Here is an 8501-nt window from a genome sequence, read left to right on the forward strand (position 1 = left end):
TCCTCATTCAGTCCTTGCCAGGTTTTGATTTCAAGGTTGTTAGCCTCATAAAATGATTTTGGGAGTGTTGCACCTTTCTATTTTATGGAAGAGTTTTTACTAGATTGTAATTACTTCTTTCTTAAATGATTGGTAGAAATTGCAGCAAAGCCATTTTGGCCTAGATTTTCTCTGAGGGAAAATTTTAGTTTTGTATATTCTTAATAGAGCAATATTTAGGTGATCCTTTTGTTTTTGTCTTTCTTGTGATATAATATGCATACAGTGAAAACCACATGCCTTTAATAAACAAAACGATGAATTTTGACAAAAGGATACATTCATGTAACCATCACCCAGATTGAGATAAAGAACATTCCATGATCCCTGAATATTCCCTTGTGCCCCTTCCAGTCACTGTCCCTCCTACGTCATTATTCTAACTTCTCTTATTATAAATAGTTTTGCCTGTTCCTGCACTTCATATAAATGGAATAGTAGATTGTGTACTCCTCTTTGATCTCACTTCTTTTGTTCAGCATCACATTTTTTGAGATCTATGCAGGTTGCTGTATTTATTAGTAGTTTGTTCTTTTTAATACTAACTAGAACACCATTGTATGACTGCACCATAGTTTGTTTATCCAGTTATTGCTATGGACTTTGTTTCTTCCCCATTTTTTAGCTATTATGAATAAAGCTGCTATGAACTTTCTTATATAACTTTTTTGTGAACATGATTTCCTTTCTATTGGTTATATACCTATGAGTAGAATTGCTTGACTGTAGGTATAGTTGTATGTTAAAATCTATGAGAAACTGCCAAAGAGTTTCTTAAAGTGGTTGCACCATTTTAAACTTTCACCATTCATGTGTGAGAGTTTTGCTTCACATTCTTGACAAGAGTGAATATAAATTAATCTTTTATCCATTCTAGTGAATGTGTAGTGATACTTATTATAGTGTTAATCTGACATTCTACAATGACTAATAATGCAACTTTTTCAGCACCTATTGGCCATTTGTGTATCTTTATAGATCCTCTTTTGTGCAGTGTCTATTAAAATATTTTGCCATTTTTGTTACTTATAAATCATTTTAAACTCTAGTATAAATGTTAAAAAAAAGTATAACTACAATAATTGTTTAACGGATGCACAATGTAAAAAAATGTAAATTGTGACATTGAGAATATAAAATGTGTGTGGTGGAGAAAAAGGCTAGAGTTTTTATATGCAAGAGAAGTTAAGTTGTTATTGGGTTAAAATAGGCTATTATAACCATAATAAGTTTTATGTAAGTCTCATGGTAACCACAAAGTGAAAACCCACAGAAGATGCACAAGAGATAAAGAGAAAGAAATCAATGCATACCACTACATAAATCATTAAATCATAAAGGAAGATAGTTGGAGATGAAGAATGGAATAATGGAACTCCAAAATAGCCAGAAAACAGTTAAGAAGATGGCAATATTAAGTTCTTCCATATCAATAATTACACAAATGGATTAAATTCTCAAATCAAAAGACACAGAGTTGCTGAATGGAAAAAAATCCAAGACTCAACTCTACACCACCTGTAAGAGATTCACTTCAGCTTTAATGATACACATAGGCTCAAAGTGAAAGGATAGAAATAGATATCCATGGAAATGGTAACCAAAAGAGAGCAGAAGTGGCTATATTTATATCAGATAAAATAGACTTTCAGACAAAATTGTTCACAAGAGACAAAGAAGGTCACTATATAGTGGTGAAAGAGTAAATTCATGAAGAGGATATAACAATTATAAGTATATATGTACAGTAAGTCCCCTACATACAAACCTTCAAGTTGCAAACTTTCAAAGATGTGAACGTGCATTTGCATGTCCAATCACGTAAGTTAGTTCACATGTCTGGCGTACATTGTCATGTGTGTGCATCCTCTACAAGTGGTTGTGCTTTTGTGTACTTTACTGTACAGTACTGTATAGAGTACAGTAGTACAGTATCTTTATTTCAAGCCCAGGCTATCTGGAAGCAAGTGTAAAAGCAGTGGTGATGTAGCTGGTACTGCTCAGAAGCGCCAAGGGATAATGATGGAATTGGAGGCCCAGAGAAAGGATGAAGAGAGACAAGAGAAAGGAGAAGTAACTGCAGAACTGAAGAGATTCACAACGCAGGAAATGGCAGGGGGATTTTCTTTATTTGAGGAGGCACTGTTAGTTTTTGAGGCACAGGACCCACAGGACCCAAACATAGAATGGTACATGAAGGTTGCAGTAGCCATTCAGAATGCAATCCAGTGCTACCATGTCCATCTATGGTAAGAAAAAAAGAGCTACTACCCAGACAGCACTGGATCATTTTTTCAAGAGGGTACATAGAATTGAATCTAGCAAGGAACCAGAACCTGTGCCATCAATGTCAGGCATGAGTGACATTGCAGCTTGCCCTCTTTCTCCTATTGCTAATGATCCTTCACCTCTACCATCTCCCACCTCCTCTCCCTCCTCCAGTCAGTAACTCTTCTTGTCTGTTCCTTCGATGCCAGCCCCTGGATGCCAGCTGTTGTACTGTACTACTGTACTTTTCAAGGAACTGTACTGTAAGATTAAAAATATTTTCATTATTTTTTGTGCTTGTTTTTTTATGTATTATTTGTGTGAAAAGTATCATAAACCTATTACAGTACAGTACTATATAGCCGACTGTGTTAGTTGGATACCTGGGCTAACTTTGTTGGACTTAATGAACAAATTGGACTTACAAACACGCTCTCAGAACAGAATTTGCTTATATGTAGGGGACTTACTGTACCCAACACTGGAGTGGTTGAATGTTTAAAACAAATATTAACAGAACTGAAGGGAGAAATAGCAAGAAAATGACAGGACTTCAATACTCCACTTTCAACATTGAACAGATCATCCTGACAGAAAATCAATAAGGAAACAGCAGACTTGAATTACACTGTAGAACAAATGAACCTAACAGACATATCCAGAACATTCCATCCAACAGCAGCAGAATGCTCATTCTTCTCAAGTGCACATGGAACATTCTCTAGTATAGATCATATGTTGCACCACAGAGCAAGTCTCAACAAATTTAAGATGATTGAAATCATATCAATATTGTTTATGTCCACAGTAGTATGAAACTGGAAATCAATAATAGCAAGAAAACTGGAAAACTCACAAATGTGTGAAAAATAAACAACACACTCCTGAAAAGCTGATAGGTCAAAGAAGAAATCAAAAGGAAAATCAGAAAGTATCTAGAGACAAAAGAAAATGGAAACACAACATACCAAAACATATGGGATGCAGCAAAGGCAGTTTTAAGAGGGAAGTTAATAGTGATAAACACCTACATTAAGAAAGAGAGATCTCAAATAAACAACCTAATTTTACACCTCAGGGAACTAGAAAAAGAAGAACAAACTAAACCCAAAGTTAGCATAAGGAAGGATATAATAAAAATGAGAGCAGAAATAAAAACAGTAGAGACCAGAAAGGGAGAAATAAAAACAATAGAGACCAAAAAAATCAGTAAGCCCAAGAGTTAGTTTTTTGAAAAGATAAACAAAATTGACAAATATTTATGTAGATTAAATGAGGGGGGGAGGAGACTCAAATAAACACAATTATAAATGAAAGAGGAGACAGTAAATATTGTGACTGATACTACAAAAATATATACAAAGTATCATACTGTAATGAATAATTAGATACCAACAAATTGAATAACATAAAAGAAATGGATAAATTCCTAGAAATATACAACCTACCAAGACTGAATCATGAAGAAATAGAAAATTGGAACAGAACAATAATGAGGTGGAGATTACAGCATTAATTCACTGAATCTTAACAAATATGTAAGGAAGGATTAAGGCCAATCCTTCTAAAATTCTTCCAAAAAATTGAAGAGGAAGGAACACACCAAACATTTTTAGACCAGTAATACCATGATGCCATTGCCAGATAATTAGACTTCAAAAAAAGCAAACTATAAACCAATATCTCTGATGAATATAGATACAAATATTTCAACAAAATACTAACAAATCTAATTCAACAGCACGTTAAAAGGATCATACACTGTGATCAAGTTGGATTTATCCCTGGGAGGCAATGATGATTCAACATATGCAAATCAATAAATGTGATAACCACATTAATAAAATGAAGGGTAAAAATCATGTGATTATGTCAACAAATGCAGAAAAATCACTTGAAATAATTCAACATCCTTTTACAATAAAAACTCCCAATAAATTGGGTGTAGAAGGAATGTACCTTAACATAATCAAATCCATGTATGAGAGACCCACAGCTAACATAATACTCAATGGTGAAAGATTGAAGGCTTTTTCTCTAAGATTGGGATAAGTGTGCCCACTCTCACCACTCCTATTCAATAGCATACTGTAAATCCTATCCAGAGCAACTAGGCAAGAAAAAGAAATAAAAGGCATCCAAATCAACAAGGAAGAAGTTAAATTTTCTCTGTTTGCAGATGACATAATCTTATATATAGAAAATGCTAAAATTTCCACAAAAAATTATTAGGACTAATAAATGAATTAAGCAAAGTTGTAGGATACAAAATCAACAAAGATCAGTTATATTTCTGAACCCTAAAAATGAACTATCTGAAAAAGTAATTTAGAAAACAATCCCATTCACAATAGCATCAAAAACAATAATATTCTTAGGAATAAATTTAACCAAGGAGGTGAAAGGTTTATATACTGAAAACAATAAGACATTGATGAAAGAAATTGAAGAAACACAAACACAAATAAATGGAAAGATATCCCATATATATGGATCAGAAGAATTAATATTGTTAAAATGTCCATATGACTCAAAGCTATCTATAGATTCAATGCAATCCTTATCAAAATTTTAATGGCATTTTCACACAAATAGAAAAAAATTCTAAAATCCGTATGGAATCATCAAAGTCTCTGATTCACCAAAACAATCCTGAGAAAGAATATCAAAGATGGAGGCATCACACATCCTGATTTGAAACTATATTACAAAGCTATAGTAATCAAATCAGTATGGTACTGGCATAAAAACAGACACATAGACCAATGAAACAGAACTGAGAGCCCCAGACATAAACCTATGCATATATGGTCAACTTATATTTGACAAGGGAGCCAAGAATACTCAATGGGGAAAGGATAGTCTTTTCAATAAATGGTGTTGGAAAACCATGTATTTCATGCAAAAGAGTGAAAGTGGACCCCTATCTTACACCACTCATAAACATTAACTTGAAGTGGATTAAATCTTAAATGTAAAATCTGAAACCATAAAAGTTCTAGAAGAAAACAGAGGGAAAATCTTCTGGACATTGGGGTTGGCAATGAATTTTTTGGATATGACACCAAAGCACAAACAGCAAATCAGAAGTCAACAAATGGCAACACATCAAACTAAAAAGCTTCTGCACAGCAAAAGAAACAATAAACACAATGAAAGGCAGCCTACAGAATGGGAGAAAATATTTACAAACCATAATATATCCGATGAGGGGTTAAAATCTAAAACATTAAAAAAAGCTTATAGTACTCAATAGTAAAAACAAAACAAATAATCCAGTTAATCGTGGGCAAAGGACCTGAATAGACATTTTTACAAAGAAGACATACAAATGGCTAACAGGTACATGAAAAGGTGTTCAACATAAAAAATCTTTAGGGAAATGCCAATCAAAATTACAATGAGATATCAGCTCACACTTGTTAGAATGGCTTTTATCAAAAACCAAGAGATAACCAGTTTTGGCAAGAATGTGGAGAAAAGGGAACTGTTGTGCACTGTTGATGGGACTGTAAATAGGTGTAGCCATCATGGTAAACAGTATGACAGTTCCTCAAAAAATTAAAAATAGAACTACCATATGATTCATCAGTTCCACCTCTGGGTACATATTTGAAGGAAGTGACATTAGTAACTTCAAGAGATATCTGCACCCTAATGTCCATTGCAGCATTATTCACAATAACCAAGACATGGAAACAACCTAAGTGTCTATTGACGAATGAATGGTTAAAGAAAATGTGGTGTATATATGCAATGGAATATTACTAAGCCATAAAAAAGAAGGAAATCCTGATATTTATGACAACATGAACGAACTGTAAGGTCATTATGCTCAGTGAAATAATCAGGCAGAGAAAGACAAATTCTTGTATGACCTCACTTACATGTGGAATCTAAAAAAGGTGAACTCATTGAAACTGAGGGTAGATTGGTGTTTGCCAGGGGCTGAGCAAAAATTGAAAAGGAGAGAACACTCCTAAACTCGTTTTATAAGGCCAGCCAGATAAGCACACTACAAGGAAAAAAACTGTAGACCAATATCCCTGATGAATATATTGATAGATGCAAAAATTCTCAACAAAATATTAGCAAACTGAATTCAACAGTGCAATGAAAGGATCACACACCATGACCAAGTGGGATTTATCCCTGGGCTGCAAGAATGGTTCAACATACACAAATCAATAATTGTGATAAACCACATTAATAGAATGAAAGACAAAAATGATATGATCATCTCAATAGATACAGGAAAAGCATCCTTTCATGATAAAAATCCTCAACAAATTGGGTATAGAAGGAATGTACCTCAACATAATAAAGGTCATATATGGCAAACCCACAGCTAACATCGTACTCAACAGTGAAAGATTAAAAGCTTTCCCTAAGATTAGGAACAAGACAAGGGTGCCCACTCTCACCACTCTTATTCAACATAGTACTAGATAGAAGTCCTAGCTAGAGCAATCAAACAAGACAAAGAAATAAAAAACATCCAAAAAGGAAAAGAAGAAGCAAATTGTCATTATTTGCAGATGATATAATCTTATGTATAGAAAGTCCTAAAGACTCAACCAAAAAACTTTTGGAACTAATCAAAAAGTTCAGTAAAGTTTCAGGATATAAAAATCAGTTGTATTTCTATAAACTAACAACATAATATCTGAAAAAGAAATAAAGAAAACTATCCCATTCACAATAGCATCAAAACCAGTAATATACTTAGGAATAAACTTAATCAAGGAAATGAAAGGTCTGTACAATGAAAACTAAAGGACTTTGATCAAAGAAATTGAATAAGACACAAACAAATGGAAAAATATCCTTTGTTCATGGATGGGAAGAATTAATATTGTAAAAATGTCTATACTACCCAAAGCCATACATGGATGCAATGCAATCCCTACCAAAATTCCAATGGCATTTTTCACAAAATAGTAAAACAATCCTAAAATTGCACGGAAACTCAAAAGACCCTGAATATCCAAAGCAATCCTGAGAAAGAAGAACAAAGCCAGAGGCACCACACTTCCTGATTTCAAACTATACTACAAAGTTGTAATTAAAACAAGATTTTTTTCTTTATCTTTGATTTTCTGTAGTGTGAAAATGATATGCCTAGGTACAGTTTTTTAACATTTTTCATGTGTGTTGTTCTCTGAACTCCCACATCTGCGGTTTGGTGTCTGACAATATTTTGGGGAAATTATCAGTCATTATTGTTTCAAATATTTCTTCTCTTCCTCTCTTACTTCTCCATCTGGTACTCCCATTATGCATATGTTACAATTTTTATAGTTGTCTCAAATCCTTGGATATTCTGTTCTACTTTTTTCAGTCTTTGCTTTTCAGTTTTGGACAAAATTTTATGTTGATATATCCTCTAGCTCAGTTTTTTTTCTTATCTGTGGCCAGTCTACCAATAAGCCCATCAAAGGCATTCTCCACTTCTGTTACGATGTTTTTGATCTCTAGCATTTATTTTCGGTTCTTTCATAGAATTTCCATCTCTTTGCTTATATTGCCCATGTGTTCTTGCATGCTGTCTACTTTATCCATGAGAGCCCTTACATATTAATCATAGTTGTTTTAAATTCCTGGTCTGATAATTCCAACATCTTTTTCATGCCTGTTTGTAATGCTTGCTCTGTCTCTTCAAATTGTGTTTTTTACCTTTTGGCATGCCTTATAATCTTTTCTTGATTGTTGAATGTGATACACTGGATATAAGGAACTGCTGCATATAAGCCTGTAGAATTGTTGTGGTGAGATATGGGGGGAAGGGAAGTACTATACATTCCTATGATTAGGTCTCAGCCTTTAGTAAGCCTATGTCTCTGCACTGTGAACTTCACAAATGCTTCTCAGTATTTTTCACCCCGCTTAGTTGTGTCAGGATGGCTAGAGTGTGATGGATTTGGGTATTTTTCTTTTTACACATAAAAGACCAGAGATGAGTAAAGTTGGATATTTCTCTTTCCCCAGGTCAGTTAGGCTTTGATAATCCTCCAGCAGGTTGGGCTCTGGTTAACTACATTCTCCTAAGGGCAGGCCTTATTAAGAACAGAGTACTCTGGTGTATTTCAAAATGGTTCCTTTGCCCCTCCTCCTGGTAGAGGAAGCAGGAGGGACTTTTTCTCCAATATTTATTGTGAGAACATGATTAAGTTCCTAGAGGTAAATTTCACAAT

This window comes from Tursiops truncatus, chromosome X, assembly GCF_011762595.2.
Source record: "Tursiops truncatus isolate mTurTru1 chromosome X, mTurTru1.mat.Y, whole genome shotgun sequence".
Lineage (NCBI taxonomy): Eukaryota > Metazoa > Chordata > Mammalia > Artiodactyla > Delphinidae > Tursiops > Tursiops truncatus.